Raw genomic sequence first — 20,485 nt, 5'->3', positions numbered from 1 at the left:
CTCTAAAGCAAGTTTTGATACTGAATAATGTCCCATCCAATTTTATTCTTAATTTAAAAAAAAAATCTGTTTCCTATTTGAGATGCCTTGCACTACCATAAACATTTCAGAATCAGTTTGTCAACTTCTATTATAAGGCTACTGAGATTTGTTCTGGACTGCACTGAAGTAAGAAGAGAATTTACATTTTAATTAACTAAATTTTCAAATCCATGAACATGTTGAATCTTGCCCCAATTTGTGTGTGTGTGTGTGTGTGTGTGTGTGTGTGTGTGTGTAATTCCACTGCTCTCAATGGAAATTTTTCATTCTTTTTATTTCAGAAAGAGAGCAAAAGTCCTAGAGGGGGAGTAGCAGAGGGAAGGGGACACACCACAATTTCACAAAACCATCCATGAAGCTTTCTCTGGCACTGTGGTACTTCTGTGTTGTGATGGGAACCCACGCAAGGTCAGGTTCTACTGTATAAGCCATCTTCCTATGCCTTGGCCATTTATTTCAGTGTTCTTTAACATCTAACAGAAATGTTTATTGACTTTAAGTTTCTTTGTTTTGAACATATTTTGTTAAAATTGCCTCACAAATATTTCATGCTATGTATATATGTATTTTTTTCATTTTCCAATTGTTTATTGGAAATTTGATTTTTACAATTTGAAGTTTCCTACGAAGACATTTAGTTCAGTCCTGAAAAATTTCTCTCACTAGTTCCTGTCAGATCAGATGAAGTACAATGTAAGCAAAGTAACTCACCAGAGAGAGATGGTGTCTGCTTCATCATACTGGCAACCCAAGTGTGAACCAGGCCTCCATTACACTGTGAGAAAATTTGGTGCTGTGTTGTTATTCCTTCTCTCCTACAGTTTCTCTACTTGTCTGTCACTTTATCTAAAAAAAAAAAAAAAATGTGGTCATACTGGAGAAGACCCAGTGACAATAAGAGAGAAAATACAATTTACTTTTTTCCCCCTGGCTTCTAATCTTAAGTGGAAAGAATTTAATTTTTTTTAATAATCATTTTATTTATTTATTCCCTTTTGTTGCCCTTGTTGTTTTATTGTTGTAGTTATTGTTGTCGTTTTTGGATAAGACAGAGAGAAATGAGGAGGGGAAGACAGAGCTGGGGAGAGAAATATAGACACCTGCAGACCTGCTTCACCGCCTGTGAAGCGACTCTCCTACCGGTGGGGAGCCGGGGGCTCTAACCGGGATCCTAATGCCAGTCCATTAATGCTTTGCGCCACATGGCTTAGCCTACTGTGCTACCGCCCAACTCCCGAAAGAATTTACTTTTACTATTAAGCAAATTTATTTGGACAGGAGGCTTTCTGTAGACATGTCTTATTATAACAAATAATATCAATTAATAAACTTCTGGAAAAAATTACCACCATTGGCTGTTCAATTTTTCAAATGTTTTCTCTCTATATAATAATGTGTTCATTTATTTCCCGTAATCTAGTAATATAATAAAGTATATTAGATTTTCACATGTAACAAAAAGTATGTAATGTGAGGATAGAAAACCTGGGTGGAAAAGAAAAAGAAATAAAGAAAACTTGGGTGGATCTTGAAGGAATTATGTGAAGTAAGATTAGCCAGAAGGAGAAAGATGAATACTAAGTGATCCCACTTACAGGTAGAACTCAAGAAACCAGTAAAGCAAGACAACATACAGGATGAAACTTGGACTACATGTGGTCTGTTGTGGCAAAGTCCAAGATATAGAGGATGGAGGAAGGAGGCTGAGAAAGCATCTTGGACCTAAAGCACAGGGATAGAAGAGGACCTAGGTTATTGGTGGGACTGGTGTGCAGACACATGTCACTGACAGGTGAGAAATTGTATCCATGTGATAACAAATGTTACATAAGTTGTTGCTTTTGAATAAAACAATAAAAAATAAACAAACAAAAAAAAGATACAGCATGGGGCTGGCAAAAATAACTCACATGGATAGTGTAATCATTTGCCAAATGTGTGAACTAGATTTTAGCCTGGTCCCCATCACACTGAAGGAAATTTTAGCTTCAGTATGGTTCTCTCTCTCCCTCTCCCTCTCCCTCCCCTCCCCTCCTCCTCTCCCTCCCCTCTCCCTCCCATCCACCTCTCCCTCCCCTCCCCTCCCCCTCCCCTCCTCCTCTCCCTCCCCTCTCCCTCCCCTCCCCCTCCCCTCCTCCTCTCCCTCCCCTCTCCCTCCCCTCTCCCTTCCCTGCTCCTCTCCCTCCTCCTCTCCCTCCCCTCCTCCTCTCCCTCACCTCTCCCTCCCCTCCCCCTCCCCTCCTCCTCTCCCTCCCCCTCTCCCTCCCCTCCTCCTCTCCCTCCCCTCCCCCTCTCCCTCCCCCTCCCCTCCCCTCCTCCTCTCCCTCCCCTCCCCCTCCCCTCCTCCTCTCCCTCCCCCTCTCCCTCCCCTCCTCCTCTCCCTCCCCTCCCCCTCCCCTCCTCCTCTCCCTCCCCCTCTCCCTCCCCTCCTCCTCTCCCTCCCCTCCCCCTCTCCCTCCCCTCCCCCTCCCCTCCCCTCCTCCTCTCCCTCCCCTCTCCCTCCCCCCTTCCTCTCCCTCCCCTCCCCCTCCCCTCCCCTCCTCCTCTCCCTCCCCTCTCCCTCCCCCCTTCCTCTCCCTCCCCTCCACCTCCCCTCCCCCTCCCTCCCCTCCCTCCCCTCCCCCTCTCCCTCCCCTCCACCCTCCCTCCCCTCCACCCTCCCTCCCCTCCTCCTCTCCCTCCCCTCTCCCTCTCCCTCCCCTTCCCCCTCCCCTTTATTTTAGCTTTATTTTTATTTTATTTTTTAATTTTATTTTAGCTTTATTTTCCCCTTTATTTTAGAAATTTTAGCTTCAGTATGGTTCTCTCCCCCTCCCCTCCCCCTCCCCTCCCCTCCCCCTCCCCTTCCCCTCCCCTTCCCCTCTCCCCTCTCCCTCCCCCTCCCCTCCCCCTCCCCTCCCCTCCCCTCCCCCTCCCCTCCCCTCCCCTCCTCCTCTCCTCCCCTCCCCTCCCCCTCTCCCTCCCCTCCCCCTCTCCCTCTCTGAAATTCAGAGGGATGGGGAGATAGAGACATAGAAAGACAGAGAAACACATACAATATTGCTTCACTGGTCATTAAGCTTTCTGCCTGCAGGTGGGGACCAGGAGCTGAAACCTAGGTCCTTCTTCACTGTAACCTGTGTGCTCAACCAGGTGCGCCACCACCCAGCCCCCTCTTTATTAATATTTTTTAATTTTATTTTTTTTTAAATAAATACAGAGAGAACTCAAAAAGGGGCGAGAAGATCAAGAAGAAATGAGACACTTGCAACACTGCTTCACTACTCATGTGACTTCCCAGCTGCAAATGGGGTTCAGGGACTTGAACTCAGGTCTTTGAGCATCATTAACACATAATGTTATAGGGGAAGATAGGGGACAGGAAGGCCGATGTTTGCTTCCCTCCATTCCCCCAGATTTCATCACGCATAATCTCTACAACGAATTGATGAGAGAGCATGATTATTCAGGTAAATTAAACTTTTATTGAAAACAAAACATGTTAAGGAAAGAGAAAGAGGTACAGAAAAAGAAAGAAAGAGGGCTGAGAGACGACTTACATGCTGTTCACATGGTAATTCAGGAAAAAGAGCAAGAGAGCAAGGGAAGAGAGAAATTTACATAGATGCTTTCTGGACTCAAGGGAGTCACTATGCTCTATCTCTGGGTTATAAACTCAAAACCCCGCCTACACCTTTTAAGCCACACCTGTAACCACTCCCATCTCTGGGTGGTACTTCCTCTTTCAGCCTTCTAGCCACACTTGTAACCACTTCTGTTTCTAGGTGGATTTTCCTCCCTCAGCATTCTAGCCACACCTGTAACAATTCCCACTTCTGGATGGTAACTTCTTCCTCAGCAATATGCTCTATCAGGTATGTCACCGCCTATCAGGTATGTCACCGCCCGATCTCCACCCTGGTAATTTTATAGACCACTATTAAATCACTAATAAAATCATGTTAATTTAAAAAAAATAATAGAGCAAAGACTTTCTTACCTTTGAAATGTTTCAAGGAAAGGTAGAGATATGGAACAATGGTAATCAACCTGTGAGAACATGACATATTGTTCCTTTGCATTCTAAGGAAACCGAAGGACTCAGAGTGGTTGTCAAGAGTCCAAGTATCCTGTATCCTGCCAAGTAGGTGATCCAGGGGGACATGCTGAGAGATTTTTCAACTGATCCCTTCAGATTTCTTAACTTCATGCTGATCCCACTTCTTACATTTGTCACAGCAAAAGCAACAGCCTCATTTCCAAAACACCTTGAGGACATGTTATAATCCCTCTGATTTCAGACCCCCTTCCATTAGCTATGTTAGTCTCCTAACAGTCCTGCAGGAGATTCATTAATAACACGTGGAGGGGCTGGAGAAGGCAGGCATGTGGCAGCCTAAATCACAGGCTCTTTCCAAGGATGGTGAAAGCGTGGAGGGACATATGTGGAGTTTTCTAATCTTCACAGGAAGCAGAGCTAAGAGGGAAACTTTTCAACAGTGGTCCAGGGCTGTGGTGGCACACCTAGTTAAGTGGACACATTACCATGCACAAGGACCCCAGATCAAGTCTCTGGTCCTCACCTGCAAAAGGGAAGTTTCACAAATGGTGAAGCAGTGCTGTGGATATCTATTCCTTTTTCCTTCTGTATATACCCCTGCCCTCCAGATTACTGTCTGTCTCTATCAAATAATAATAAAAACATTTTTAAAATAGCATATATGTGTATTAATAAAAAAAAAGTTGGAGCGTGGTATTGTACTCTTCCACCCATAACTCCTGGGTTCAAAACAATATAGCAGATAGACCCTACTAGACCAGAGATAGGTCTTGTCACTTAAATATATATTATTTGGTAGAAATAGTGAGAAATTGAGGAGTATGAGGGAAATAGATAGAGATAAACAATAGGTACTTGCAGCACTTATGCACATTCCTGAAACTTTCCCCCTCAAAGTAGGGACCTGCGTATCAGATGTCAGGCTCAGAAAAAAACTAGTATAGTCATGGGCCCTTTGAAATACACCTAAAATGGACTTACTAACTATCTCCAAAACAGAGACCCCAATCTTCATGTGCACTACTCCAGCCTTTAGGTTCATGATTAGTCAACAATTTGTTTGGCTTTATATGTTAACTCTTTTTTCAGCTACCAGGCTCCAGATGCTAGCATGATGCCAACCAGACTTCCCTGGGCAGATGACCCCATCAGTGTGTCCAGGAGCCCTGCTTCCCCAGATTCCCACCCCACTAGGGAAAGAAAGACAGGCTGGGATCAACCTGCCAATGCCCATGTTCAGTGGGGAAGCAATTACAGATGCCAGACCTTCCACCTTCTGTACTGCATAATGACTCTGGGTCCATACTCCCAGAGGGTTAAAGAAAAGGAAAGCTATCAGGGGAGGGGATGGGAGTTCTGGTGGTGGGAACCCTGTGGAGTTGTACCACTCTTATCCTATGGTTTTGTCAGAGTTTCCTTTTTATAAATAAAAATTAAAAAAAAAAGAAGGCAGGACATGAAGACCTGAAGGCCAAGGCTTAGAAGTTTTTTAATAAAAGTTTTTAAATAAAAAAAGGCATCAGCTTCTACAAAAAAAAAAATTAAGCAGTCAAGAAATCCTAGCTAAGTGAGTATAATTAATCACTTGAAATCTAAAGTCAATGGATATAGCAAAGGGTGAATTTGAAACTTGCAGTACAACTTTTCAGAATGAAGTGAAAATGCCTTAAACCTTGCTGCCAACAATAAGTTGAATTATAACTCCTTTCTTTCCCCTTTTCTTCTTTCTTCTTTCTTCCTCTTTATTTCTTTTTATCTCTCTCTTCCTTTCTTTTTCCCTTTCTTTAGCCAGCCCTGCCTCATTCCCAGTGGGGATGGGGGTAATTTCTTGTTTCCTAAAAAAAAAAGAACAAACACCTGTCTAATCTTTTTCTCATACATTTATTTTCTTCTATTTTTTTATTTTATTTTATTATTTTTCAACTAGAGCACAGTTCTGCTTTGGTTTATGGTGGTGCTGGGACTGAGTCCTCAACCCCAAAGCCTCAGGCAAGGAAAGTCTTTTGCATAACCATCAACTTATCTCCTGCCTTTCTCTTCACATCTTTAAATACAATGGTTAACAATACATGTCATGATCATTTATTTATTTTACTTTTTTTAAAAAAAGAGATTGACAGAGAAGCAAATAGGTAGAGTATGAAAGACATATCAACATCAAAATTTGCTTCAATTGGGTGGGGGCCAGGCTAGAATCTGGGTAATACACTCAGTGTTCCTTAGTCTTCTGTCTGCTTCTAAACTCTGTTGTGATATGTTTTCAGGATCCTATGCCTCTCTTCACCAGATTCAAGTAAATAAATAAATAAAATAAAATAAAATAAAATCCTCCGTCATCTAAACTTCTAAACTATGACAACTAAAAGTGTCTTCAATCATTGTCAAATATTTTCTGGATGGCAAAAAAAAAAAAATTACGTCCGGTTGAAAAGCGCTAATATATATATATATATATATATATATATATATATATAGCAAAAATGTAACACCTTGTTCAAATATTCCTATTTGAACAAAGTGTTAGATTTTTGCTACGATGGCTGTAATGAAGTGGAAATCATAACGGTCTCACTTATTCTAATAGTCCTATATAGAAATGTCAGAATGACACTAACATCATTCATGTAACTGGTAGCAAAAAACACATTACATTTGTAAATGTTAAAATGGGTTAGGGTGAGGGGCCAGGAAGTGGCACACCTGGTAGAGTTTATGGGTTACAATGTACAAGAACCCAGGTTCCAGCCGGGGTCTCTTCCTGCAGTGAGGAAGCTGCAGGAGTGGTGAAGCAGTACTGCAGGTCCTTCTCCCCCTCTCAATTTCTCTCTTAAAAATATTTATTTATTTTAATGAAAGATACAGAGTGAAAAATACCAAGAGGATGAAAAATAGAGACCAAAGCACTGCTCAGCTCTGGCTTATGGTGGTGCTAGGAATTGAACCTGGGACGTTGGAGCCTCAGACATGAAAGTCTTTTTGTATAATCATTAAGCTGTCTTCCCAGGCCCCTCACTTTATCTCTATCCAAATAAATAAATAAATAAGACATCTGAAATGGGTTAAGAAAAAAATAGCAAATGAATATATATATATATTTAAAGCCTGGAAACTACGAATTAATAATGAACATGGAGATGCCCCATTCAGTAAACAGCCTGGGGGAAGAAATCAAACTGGCAAGGTGACTTCTTCCATAACTTACACAGGTGCAAACCAATTGAAACACAATGTGCTGATTGCATGGAAAAAGATAATTAAAAAAAAGAAGAAGAAGAAAATCTAGTGGAAGTCTGTGTGCAGAAGGAAGATAATTCCTTACCCATCTGTTTCATCTGAAAACTATGTCTATGGTGTTTGGTTATATAGGCAGACTGGAAATATGTAAGTGACATTCTCTTTCTACCTTCTTTCCTCTCTTTCTTTTTCTTTCTCTTCCTTCCTCCTTCCTTCCTTCCTTCCTTACCAGATTATTGCACAGCTCTGGTTTATGGTGGTGCTAGTAACTGAATTTGGGGCCTCAGATGCTCAGACATGGAAGTCTTTTGCATAACCTTATTATGCTGTCTTCCCAGCCAGTAAGTAAATTTCTGATGCTTCCAGTTGGAGTCAGCAGAGATAGCTCACCTGAGAGGTCCTTTGCTTTTGCCAGGCAACTGGCCCAGGTTTGAACACCTTGTACTCCATGCGGGGCACACTAGGACCATTGTAGGGCTTCTCCCACTTTGACTATTTAAAAAATTAGACCCTGAGTGCTCCAGCCATGATACAAAAATTAACTGATTAAAAACTATTTACTATTTGTATAGAACCCCCTTTTTTTTTGGTCCTCAGTTGATCCCTCTATGGAACTAGACATTTGTCCAGATGGACAGTAATTCAAGAATCTTCAGTTCCCAAGAACTTCTTCTTTTCTTTTCTTCTTCTTTTTTTAATATTTTATTTATTTATTTACTAGCTAGAGACAGAGACAGAGAGAAATTGAGAGGGGGGGAAGATAGAGAGGGAGAGAGACAGAAAGGCACCTGCAGCATTGCTTCACCACTCCTGAAGCTTTCCCCCTGCAGGCAGGGACCAGGGGCTTGAACTTTTGCCCTTGTGCACTGTAACAGAAACGCTTAACCAAGTGCGCCACCACCTGGCCCCTTCTTCTTCCCCCCCTTTTTTTTTTTTCCTCCTCCTCCTCCTCCTCCTCCTCCTCCTCCCCCTCCCCCTCCCCCTCCCCCTCCCCCTCCTCCTCCTCCTCCTCCTCCTTTCTTTTTTAACCAAAGCACTACTCAGCTCTGGTTTATGGTGGTGCAGGGGATTGAATTTGGGACTTTAGAGCCTCAGGCATGAAACCCTTTTTGCATAACCATTGTGCTATCTACACCTGCCCTCCAAGAACTTTTGTCATAAAACAGCCCTTCTCATTTGGAGATTTAAATACACCGTTAAGTAAATGCAAGTCTTAAGGTGTGTGGTTAATAGACATTTATCAGATAAATGAAAGGCATTGTGCCTTTCTCCATAACTTACTACAGGAAGAGTTAAACCCCAGGAACTAGGAGAAATGGAGTGACATCATCTCACCTCATTGGGGTGGATGCCACCAAATAAAAGGGAAAAGACCAATGTAGAAATGATGTGTGGCAGGAAAATCTCCAAATTCACCTTTTGGGTTAATGATACATTTCTGAAGCAATTTAATCAATACTCTGGTCTCATCCACATCATATATTTTCATTTCTGTGTTACTCAAACATATAAAAATTATATAATTTTTGGCACCTTTTTTCTGTCAGACAAAATGGTACTTCTGGCAAGCTGGTTTTACAAACCTGAGTTTGGAGCTGCACTGGTTAATTCCTTAAATTCTAGGGTATCAAAGGCATGCTATTAACTAGGTCACTAAAGGCGCCAAGGAAGTTTAAGAAGAGGAAAAGCCCCCTAAAGAAAAGTGACATATAATTGGGAACTTGCAGACATCTGTCACTCTTTGTGACAAGAGCTTGAGAGAGTGCTGTGCACATTGTGTGACAAGGCAGGTGGGATTGACTGGCAGCTGAAGTGACTTCTGGAGTTGAAAGGAGGAGGGCGTGGAGGAGGCAGGAAGGAGAGTAGGGTTTGGAAGACTGTGCTTTTTCATCCCTGTTATTAATAAGGAAAAAAAAAAAAGCTAGGGTGGCAGTTGGAACAGAAAATACCCCTTTGAGATGCCATACCCCCAACCCTCTCTCCTTGCAATGCTGAGGTGAACAATCATCCAACAAGACTGGTTCAGGTCCTGCTTAAAGTTTGGGAAAAAAAGACGTGTTGAGTTGGGCCTTTGGGCTGCAAAAGCAAACAATGTTTCAGCTCTGGGGATCTGGGGTGCAAAGTGAGTGCAGGCTGGGACTGAGAGAGACTGCCCCTGGGGAAAGCAGCCTTTAATAAGCTTCCCAATCAGCTCTCTAGGAGGGCAAGGCGAGCTCGCTCCCGCCCCAGCCCACATCCTCCTCTCCTTGCCCGCTCCCCTCATCCCCTCCCATTCTCCATTTGCCTTCTGTTCCCTCCCTGTTGGGGCGGAATTGAATCCTAGGCAGGGATCAGGTTCCCCGCCTTCCAGTCTGAAAATCCCGCCAAGGGAATCGCAGAGCAGAAGAAAAAAAAAAAAAATCCGAGTGGAGAGAGGAAGGAAGAAAGGGACCAGTGTGAGCCACCAGCCATCCAGAAGGGAGGGCGCAGCGGCGCAGCGGAGCCTGCAGCAGTGTCTCCGCTACCTGGGTCCCCCTGTCTGAAGACAACCTCGTCCCCCAGCAACAAAGGCAGCCTGAGCTCTCAGAGCACGTTTGCAACTCAAAGTAAGTGGAAAGCCCTGGGCGATCCCCAAGGAGGCTCCTCCAATCCGGCTCCCCTACATCCACTGTCACTTTTCCGGGTGCCTGTAGACCATGGAGAGAGCCTTCCTTGTTCTCTCTGTTGCTGGGGCTGCTTTCCAAAGTGATCAGCTCCACCAGCACACATACCACACACCACACCACACCACACCACACCACACCACACCACACCACACCACACCACACCACACCACACCACACCACACCACACCACACCACACCACACCACACCCACACACTTTTTGGCGGGTGGGGGTGGGAGTGGGGGTTGGGGGAATCAGATTAGGATAGTCAGAGGAAGGAAAGAAGCATCGGGTTTGCATTCAGTCTGTCAGCTGGGGAACATCCAGCGATGGCTCTTCGCAAAACCTGCCTGAGTAGGTATGCCTATGACTGGGGGAGAGAGAGGAGACACAGAAAAGTAAGGCAGCCTAAACAAGCACGTTTTTTAAAAATTTTATTTTCCCACCTTCACCCCATCCTTGCACTGCTTCTCTCTGCGCCCCAGGGCTTGCTAGCTGATAACTCTGAGCTGGCATTTCTAGGTAAGACGTGGGCACTTGTTTCTTCCTCGAGGTGCCAAGGTGCCAGCTGACACAGAGCTCTCCTCGCCCAGACTGCCTGCTCAGGAATGGCTCCAGAAAGGGCTGAGCCCAAAGTTTGAAAAATACAACTTGAACCACACCTTTCACTTGAAGGATAATTTTAATACCTGCACCTACACACAAGTTGAACTTTTTCTTCACCCACATAAAACGGGGGTATATGTATGACTTTTTTTGCCAGGTACCTAGTTTCTGCTTTGTTAGCAGACTGTTTTGTTTTTTTCAACAGATTGAGGTATGTAACCCCTTCTCTTCACAACAGAGGACACAAAACTTCCTCTTTGTAATACACACACACACACACACACACACACACACACACACACACACACACACTCCATCTTTACAGGACACAAGAATGGAGTTTATATGCACTGTATTAATAACTCACCTCAGTCTTTGTTAGTAGCTGTTTTGTAAATTTGGGGAGGGGAGGGCCAAAGTGAAAAAAAATTAAATGTGGGGGGTGGAAGAGGGTGGTGATGGGAAGGACTAATGCACAAAGTGAGGGCTATCAAAGTTTCAACCTTTTAGCTTCTTTCATTTTAGTAAATATTTTGTGTGAGCAGTTTAAGAGGGGGAAAAAGTGTGTGTGTGTGTGTGTGTGTGTGTGTGTGTGTGTGTGTGTTGGAGGGAAAGGCTTGGGAGGAGAGTCAGGAGCTTCTTCAAGCTTTTGAACTAATAAGATAGTGAAGCAATTTCCTGATCTCAGGCAAATGTGGAATTAATGAAACAGCAGAGTTCATTTTAACCCCTGGATCATCTGGGGGTGAATTGCAATGTGGAAATATTAAAAGGTAATGGGAGTGAAACAAAAGAGAAATCTCCAGCCTGGAAAATAAAGGTAGTATTTTGATCTCCATTATGATCACTTGAAAGCAAATTATGCACTTGAAGGACCAAATCATTAAAGAGCATTTATAGTTCAGTACAAATAAAAGGGCCTCAGAATAGATCTTAACTCTCTTCTCCCCTTTGAGCACAAGTTATTTATACTATCTGATTGAAGTGAGATGTTGATATCTATGCTTTAAAGTGTTTCTAAAAGTCTTAATGCTTTTTATTTTGTGTTTTAAGAAACTTGTTGTGCTTTGAGTTCTCCAACTGTACTTTCACTTTTTGAAGGTGATCTTTCCTCTCATACTGTTCCCATGCTCCTTTCCACCCCCCTAACTCTCAACCCCCATTTATTGAAAGACTTCTGCAAGGAACGCCCACCTGAAGCTATATATAACAGACTGGCTGCTATATTCCAGCTGCTTGCTTGTCCACACAAATGCATCACATTCTCAAAGCTCTTGCTGTGAGAGAAATGAAACTATTGCTCATATATAATGTTTCATTATCTGACTTTTTAAATGCTGTATTATGCAGAATGAGAAAAAAATGACAATACATGTAGCATAGCAAATGAATTATGTTGTCTCTGAAGTCTATTTCTATAATGTGTGGGATAAGAAATGCACTTGTTTATAGAAAATGTTCATACATCTTGTCTTTTGGATTCCACAAACAATTTGTACAGCAGGTTTCAGATATTTTTTCCTAGTATTGGGACTTTACTGCTCAAGGTTGACTTTTTCAGACAGAAATACAGATAGAGAGACAGAGATAAAGCTATAATAACACAAAAGTGTCCTACAGTGCAGTGGGGGGGCATTTTGAACTTGGGTGACACCCCATAATGAAGCACCTTCACTATCCAAGCTGACTTCCTGGCCCCCAAATAAGTGATTTCTTTTTAATTTGGCATTTTAATTTTTTTTAGGTAGTGATAGAAAGCAGTAAGTCAGGGAGGGGTATGAAAGACACCACAGCACCAAAGCTTTTTTCATTGCTACGGGGGCCATGACAAAGCAACCTCACAATCCAAGTAAGCAATCATCCACTAAAACTTTTCTTTTTTTGCCTCCATGGCTATCACTGGGGCATGAAGCTGGCACTGTGAATCCAGGGCTCCTAGTGACCATTTCTTTTTCTTTTTATTAGGAAAGATAGAAATTGAGAGAGGAGAGAGAAAAGTAGACACCTGCAGACCTGCTTCACCACTTGTGAAGCGTCCACCTGCAGGTAGGGAGCCAGGGGCTCAAACCCGGATCCTCACATGGGTCCTTGTGTTTCGTACTATGTGTGCTTAACCAGTTGTGCCACCAGTTTGCCCCTAATATATATTCTTATTTTACTTCATTAAACCTAAATGTCTGGTCCAAATTTTCACAAAGCCTGATTATTGGAAAGAAACTGAGAGAAATCTGGGCCCTTAACCAATTGTATCAATAAACTCTGTGCTAGAGAGGACATATTTTAAGTTGAAATGCTTCTTTTTCCTTTAAAGATGTTCTTGCTTTCTCATTTAATTAACCTACCACGAATTCAGATAGTATAAATATTTGTCATATGGTGTTTTTATTAATATTCAAAATTTTCTTTGGAGGGTGTGCTTCAGTTGACTTGTTCAAGATGTGAGTTTGAAGACAGAGGGCCAGACGTCAGAATTCAGAATATAAGTTCCATTCCTCCAAACTTTTCTGCTTTTTCATGTGGTGCTGTGATGGATATGGGAAATTTTTGAATTCTGTCCTGAAGATATCCAGATTTAGGACCACAAAAAGTAACCAGGAGCAAATGCTTTCAACCCCCAAGGTCACCTCAGTTTAGCTGAAGATGTGTGGTTGAGTTTTCAATGTCAGGAGAGCTCGACTCCCTTGTTCCATTGCCTGGTTACTGTTGGGAACTTTGCTATTGGGTAAAGAAAGTCATCTCCTCCAGCTGTTCTTTCAGTGAATGATCAGAAGAGCTTTGGTCTCCCCTTTGCACATGGTCATGTCTTGGCCCTGCATTGAATAATGTTCTATTAGGGACTTTCTCTTTGTGAGCTGGAACTGATCTTTTGTTTCATACTGAGTCAATTTGATTGAGTAGAAATTGTTCATTCTTGGTGTTGCTGACCAATTCAAGTTTCCATCCACTGGATTATTTTTCCATGGACTTTAAGTCATTCTTGAGTATGGCAGAGTTTTCCAAGTGCCAAATGATTGCCAAATCTTATTCTAGATTGCCAAATTCAGCAAACCTTTTATCCATTTTCTATTTTAGTAATTGGTAACAAAAATAACCAAAGTTTATATCGTTTTAAAGGATAACTGTAGTAAAGGTTACTCTAATTATGACACAATTATGAGTATGACTAGGTAAATCATATTTGCTACTCATTTCTTCCTTTTAAGGCCAGACAACAGATGCACTGAGTAGTCCATGCCGGAGATACTTTGAGAAGTAGAAATTGACTTCTTGTACGACAAGGGTGATCAAAGTGCCATTGCTAATACTAGATAAATAAATAAATAAGTAAATAAGTAAAGTCATCATTCAAGTCTCCTCAAAGAATATTTTTACAAGTCCTGAGATTCATATTCTTCATTCTTAGTTTTTTTTTTTATCCCATGATCTATATTCATCTTGAAAGAAGTGAGTTATGTAAATGACACTTGGGCTCTTGTTTATAAGAACTGCTCTCAGCAAAATGCAAAACATGAAGACACATATAGCATCCTCTGTCCTACATCTTTCTTTTTTTCTCTCACTATGTCCAAATTTTACACTTACCCGTTTTCCCTCCTCTGGTTAAAGTTTCTCCTTTTTGTTAATGAGGTTGTTGTCATTTCCCATTTAACACTCCCCAGGTTCCTCCCCCACATTTGTGATGAGCTGTCTCCATTTTTTATACTTCTGTCAGGAAAGGTTGCACTGCATCTTGATATCTGGAATGCACTGGAAGGTTGGATGTAGCCAGCTGAAACATGGACTTTTTTTTTTCCATGCTGGTTCACAAAACTGTTTGCAGGGTCAATATACTCTTTGTAGATTATATTAGATTTTCTTTCTTTTTCTTTCTTAATGTTAGCTTCTACTTTCATCACTTCAAGTAAATGTTGACTTCATTCTCTCAGCTTCCTAACTTCAGTGAAACAGTGGGTCACAAGGACACACCCCTTCCCAAGACCTACCTCAACAGACAATATTTCTTGCTGCTATGGTAAGATCCATGTAACAATAAAGAACGCTGCTTATTATACATCTTCTGGATGTATAATACTACGCTGGATAATATTTTAGAAATCATGGTACAAGGTGACTTCTCTAGGACCCATAGTTTTGGTATTTCAAATACTTTGTGTACAGAGTGGTGCTAACTTGTGAGATTCTTTTCAGTGAAGAGACATAGAACAATGAAAATCCACTAGCCCCACTTCATCTTTGGTAATAATAAAGGAAGCATGTGACTATTATTTCATCAGAGACATTTTGTATTTCTCTCCTCTCCTTGTAACACAGCTGCAGTGCCTATTAGTCTGACATTGCCTTCCAATGAGACCTCCTTGATATCTTGCTATTGGAATTGTTTCTTGTCTCCCCAGCCCTGCTTTTCATCTTTCATTTTTCTCAAATTCCAAATGTGGATATTCATTCCCAAATATTTCAGCTCTCCCTCTCTTTTCTCTTTTCCCTTCACTTCATTCGTAATCCTTTTTCTCTATCTCCTTTCTACTTCTCTTTCTTCTGCTCCCTTTCTCTCCAAATGTGTGTTTATCAAGACTTTTTTTTTTCAACTCTTCTAACATTCATTGAATTCTCAATAAAATCTCAAAATCTCTCCATCTCTATTTAGTCCCAGCTTCACAGTTAAGTCATGTTGAATAAATACCCTAGGGGAGTGAGTTAAGTATAATCTTATTTGAGGTAGAAGGCTGAAGTAAAAGACTTCTGGCTCTTTTCTTCTTGTCTTAAACAGCCTTCTGCAGCTATCGGCTGGCCAATAATTGTCAAGTCGTGCAATAAAGGTCACAGAGGTTAATAAATATGCCTCTAGGCAATTTTTGTTCTACTCAGTGGGGATGGGACTAATACTACTAAAACGTAACTTACAAGACAACAAGGGCAACAAAAGGGAATAAATAAATATTAAAAAAAAAGAACATAACTTACTAAAATACAAGTTAGAACAAGCTACATACATACAACATTTTTGTCCTAAGCAGTTTCGGTGACAAAAGGATAAGAGCGTTTTTATGAGAAAATACAAACTAACTTACAAAAGCCTAAATGAGAAGTTGTTAACATTTGTTTCAAAGGCATCCCCAACTTTTCATATCGTGTTTATTTGTTATTACTATTATTTGATTTTTTAAATTATCTATTTATTGGCTAGAGACAGCCAGAAATCAAGAGGGAGAGGGGTGATAGAGAGGGAGAGAGACAGAGAGACATCTGCAATACTGCTTCACCACTCAAAAAGCTTGTCCCCTGAAGGTGGGGACCAGGGGTTTGAACCTGGCTCCTTAAGCATTGTAACATGTGCACTCAACCAGGTGTGCCACGACCTGGTCATTTTTTTAAATTATTTTTTAAATTTTTTGCCTCCAGTGTTATTGCTGGGGCTTGGTTCCTGCACTATGAATCCACTGCCACTGGTGGCTAGTTGTTCCCTTTTGTTGCCCTTGTTTATTGATGTTGTTACTACTGTGTTGTTGTTATTGCTGTCATTGTTGCTGGATAGGAAAGAGAGAAATCGAGAGAGGAGGGGAAGACAGAGAGGGGGAGAGAAAGATAGACACCTGCAGACCTGCTTCACCACCTGTGCAGCGACTCCCCTGCAGGTGGGGAGCCTGGGGCTTGACCTGGGATCCTTACACAGGTCCTTGTGCTTTGTGCCACGTGCGCTTAATGCCTTCATATTTCATGCAGTGTTTACCAGGGAATAGAGCAGAAAAACAAGTCATTGAAAGTGACATTCTCAGAATTTGGTCTACTGGGGCTGGGGAGATTTCTCAGCACAGAACATGTATGCTTGAGGTCCCGGCATCCATCCTGGGGCACACAAGTGCTGGTGCTGAGCACTGCTCTGGTACCGCTTATTCTTTTTCTCATACAAAATTAATGAATAAAAATCTTAAAAAAAATTCATGAGGACTGGGAAATGGTTCATTCAGTAGTAGAGTTCACACTTTACTCTGCGCGAGAATCTGGGTCTTAGGCCCTGGCCACCACATAGCAGCACCATACAAAAGAGAAACTTTAGGAGTCTGGTGGTATCACAGAGGGTTAAGCACACTTGCATGCAAATCACAAGGACCCTGGTAAGGATCCCGGTTTGAGGCCCCGGCTCCCCACCTGCAGGGGAGTCGCCTCACAGGCAGTGAAGCAGGTCTGCAGGCGTCTGTCTTTCTGTCTTTCTCTCCTCCTCTCTGTCTTCCCCTCCTCTCTCCATTTCTCTCTGTCCTATCCAATAACAACAACAATAATAGCTACAACAATAAAACAAGGGCAACAAAAGGGAATAAATAAATAAATCTTAAAAAAAGAGAAAGATTAAAAAAAAAGAAACTTCATAGGTGATGAAGAGGTGCTGTTGGATCTATCCTTTTCTCTTTCTCTATTTTCATCTCTTTTTACCCTCTGTCCAGAAAAAAAGAGGGTGGTAGAATGATGCAGATGTGAAATCTCAGCAATGCAATGGTAGAAAAAAACAAACAAACACACAAAAAAGAATGCTGTATGTGTTATTTAATGTAGATCTAATTGCCTTACTCTGCATGTTCTTTTTTTTTTAATTTTTATTAGTGATTTAATAACAATTAACAAGACTGTAAGGTAACAGGGGTACAATCCCATATAGTTCTCTTCACCAGAGTTCTGTGTCCCATACTCTCCTGAATGTTTTTTTTTTTCTTTTTAATTTTAAAGGAGATTAGAAAGGGTGACAGGATAATGTAGAAACAGAGGAAAATATAGGAAACCCTCCAAGTTCAACTGTAGTATTTGGGTGATACAGCAAATGAGTCAGTGGCTGAAGGTCCCACAAATGGTTTCTCTAAGCCATTCCTTCTGATAAGGAGTTCTCACCACCATCCCTCCATTTTCTAAGCTTTTCTGTCATGATTTTCAAGGGTTTCATCTCCTCCTTTTCCAATCAGTTGATTCTTCAGAGTGTATCTTAAGTCATGTAATTACTATTACTTCCAGCTCTATCCCTCTGCAGGCAGGGACTCTCTTCCATTCACCTCAAGAACATCAAAGATTTAGTATAGGGGCACTGAAAATGACCATTAATGTCCAATTGACAATAAAAAAGTCAAGAGATCTGAATATTATTTATTTATTTATTTATTTATATTTTTTGATTCTTATGCTTTAGTCCCTTTGGTCATGTCTTTTGCACCCAATCTCTCTCAAATGTCACTGATTTTCTGCTTAAATCCAAGCACCTCTGCTCTTGACTTTAGCTCTAGAAGAAGCTGCTCCATCTCTCTTCCCTTCACCTCCCTTTTCTGCAAGCTTCATAAAAACCCACCAATTCTCAGGGACTGGTTGGTGGCACTTCTGTTTGAGCACACATATTACAATGCACAAGGACACAGGTTCAAGCCCCCAGTCCCCACCCACAGGGGGAAAGCTTGGTGAGTGGTGAAGCAGTGTTGAAAGTGTCTCCTCCCCCGTCATCCTCTTCTCTCTTGACCTCTGGTTGTCTCTAGATAATAAATAAAGATTTAAAAAATAGACCCACCAATTCTCCAGAGTGTGTTCCTAATGATACTCTATGTTGTTGCTTCTAAAGCACCACATTTTGTATGGCTTCTGGTTCCTACTTGTGTTCATACTGGAAAATGAAATCCAACCTACCTCTCCTATAGCAGGTCACATTATTCAGGAGTCAAGATTGATCACTTTAGGCTTCTGATGTGACCAGAATGCCTTGAGTCTGAATTTGGGAGTGAGGGAGAGTTCACTCAGTAGGTCACATGTGTGATCCCAGACCAGTATCAGGTGTTTTATGACACCAGGAGAAATCTCTGGTGCTGTGGTGTCTCTCCTCCTCTCATCTTCATTCTGAAGTAAAAGAGAGAAAACAGTCAGCCTTGGGGCAGTGAAATCATGCATCCATGAGGTCCAATGCTGTGAAAACACTTTCAGAAAAATTTCACATTCATTATCTTAGTATATTTTCATAACAATTCTACTTGGGTATTAACAGAGTCTTGTGTAGACAGAGGATTTAAAAAGATATTTGAAAGCTTAGCTTGAAGATGTTAAACTGGCACACTTGGTTAAGCACACATGTTACAGTACTCAAGGATCTGGGTTCAAGTCCCCAGTCCCCACCTTCAGGGGGAAAACTTTACGAGTGGTGAAGCCGTATTGCAGTTGTCTCTCTGTTACTGTCCTTCTCTATCTCCCCATTCCCTCTCGATTTCTGGTTGTCTATCCAATAAATAAAGATTGTTAAAAAAAGGTTAAACTGGTCCCATAAATTCTATTATAGACATGACAACAAAGGAATCAAAATTCCTAGTGTATGTATTTTTCTCTCTTCTGTAATGTAATGTTGTCTTTTTTCTTGGGAGGGGGTGAATTAATTTTACGTCCCAGTTGCCTCTGAATATACATTAAACTTAGAATCCGTGGTACTATAGCAAAAGGAACAAAAAATGTAGTGACTCCCTATCTACAATGTTTATTAGAATAACTAGCTTCGAATTTTTGCATCAAGATAACTGAGGCTTAACCCAGAGATTATGATTTGAGAGATAGAATCAAGGAACCTAAAACACATCATAGACTCTGCTCTATGTGTAACGTTAGTTCCTGCAAGTTCACATAGACAGGGATGCAGAGGTTACACAGGCTCCTGTGCTAAATACGAATAGGCATGAGTTCTAGGTCAGATCTTTGGGGTTTACAGTGAAAAATGTTTATATACTTTTCTCATATTTGGGAGTTACTCTCTGCCCTGATCCAGCTTTCTAATCCCATTCCCAACTCTGACACTATTTTCTCAGACAATACTTTAGCCCACTTGCATGTTAGCTGTCATGCTCAGGCAAAATTAATAAAGTCATGGGCCCCTTGGAATATGCCTAAAATATACTTTCTAGCTTCTTCCAACATGAAGACACCAAATCTCACCAGCTATATTCTTACCTTTAGGTTCCTGGTTACTAAGCAATTTGTCCTGCTTTATATCTTAATGCTTTTCAGCCACCAAATTGCAGATGCTACCATGATGCCAACCTGACTTCACTGGGCAGATGACCTCACCAATGTGTCCTGGAGCCACATCTCCACAAAGCCCTACCCCACTAGGGAAATATAAAAGTAGCCTGGGAGTATGGATTGACCTGCCCATGCCCATCGGACAAGCAATTACAGAAGCCAGACCTTCCATCTTCTGCACCTTATAAAGATCTTTGGTCCATACTCCCAAAGGGACAAAGAATAGGAAATTTCCAGTGAAAGGGATGGGATAGAGAACTCTTGTGGGTATTGTATGGAATTGTATCCCTCTTATCCCACAATCTTTCTGATCATTATTAAATAACTAATATAAGAAAAGAAGTATTAGTTCTACCATATCGATGTCTGAGCTCCAAGGTCATAGAAACTGAGGTATAAATCACAGCTACATATCATTGTGATTACCATCACATATCAATCTTTCTTCAATTTCCTTTCATTTTTTTGAAACGTTGGATATATTTTCTGCTTAGAACCACAATTACCATAATTTAAATTTATTTTTTTACAAGACAGAGAGAAACCGAAAGGGCCAAAGGGAGATAGAGATAAAGAGACAAAGCAACACTTACAGCACTGCTCCACCACTTGTGAAACTTCTGCCCTGCGCGTGGGGACTTGCAACTTGAACCCTGGTCCTTGCACATGGTAACTTGTATGCTTAACCTGGTATCCCTCCATCTTGCCTCTTTAGTTTTTATTTATATTTTTAAAAATATGTATTCATTTATTATTAGATAGATACAGAGAGAAACTGAGAGGGGAGGGGGAAATAGAGAGGGGGGAGGCAGAGGGATACCTGTAGCCCTGCTTCATGGCTTATGACACTTTCCCCCTGATCTTTGCACAATGCAATGTGTGTGCTTAACCAG

General features: G+C 41.5%; 1 protein-coding gene across 3 annotated transcripts in view; it reads left to right on the top strand.

The window, feature by feature from the left end:
- The first annotated feature begins 9,583 nt into the window (after nt 1-9,583).
- Nucleotides 9,584-20,485, top strand: part of PTN (pleiotrophin) — a 112,136-nt gene continuing 101,234 nt past the window's right edge. Inside the window, exon 1 of one of the 3 annotated variants that reach the window (XM_060196644.1) lies at nt 9,584-9,900. The gene's annotated coding sequence lies outside the window, so the exon portion shown is untranslated. The remainder of the gene's footprint in view (nt 9,901-20,485) is intronic. The other 2 variants (XM_016191857.2, XM_007531505.3) reach the window with 2 other exon arrangements.

The sequence above is a fragment of the Erinaceus europaeus genome, chromosome 8 (assembly GCF_950295315.1).
Source record: "Erinaceus europaeus chromosome 8, mEriEur2.1, whole genome shotgun sequence".
Classification (NCBI taxonomy): domain Eukaryota; kingdom Metazoa; phylum Chordata; class Mammalia; order Eulipotyphla; family Erinaceidae; genus Erinaceus; species Erinaceus europaeus.
Note: the sequence above shows the minus strand (reverse complement) of the source record. Positions and strands in the feature narration are given on the sequence as shown.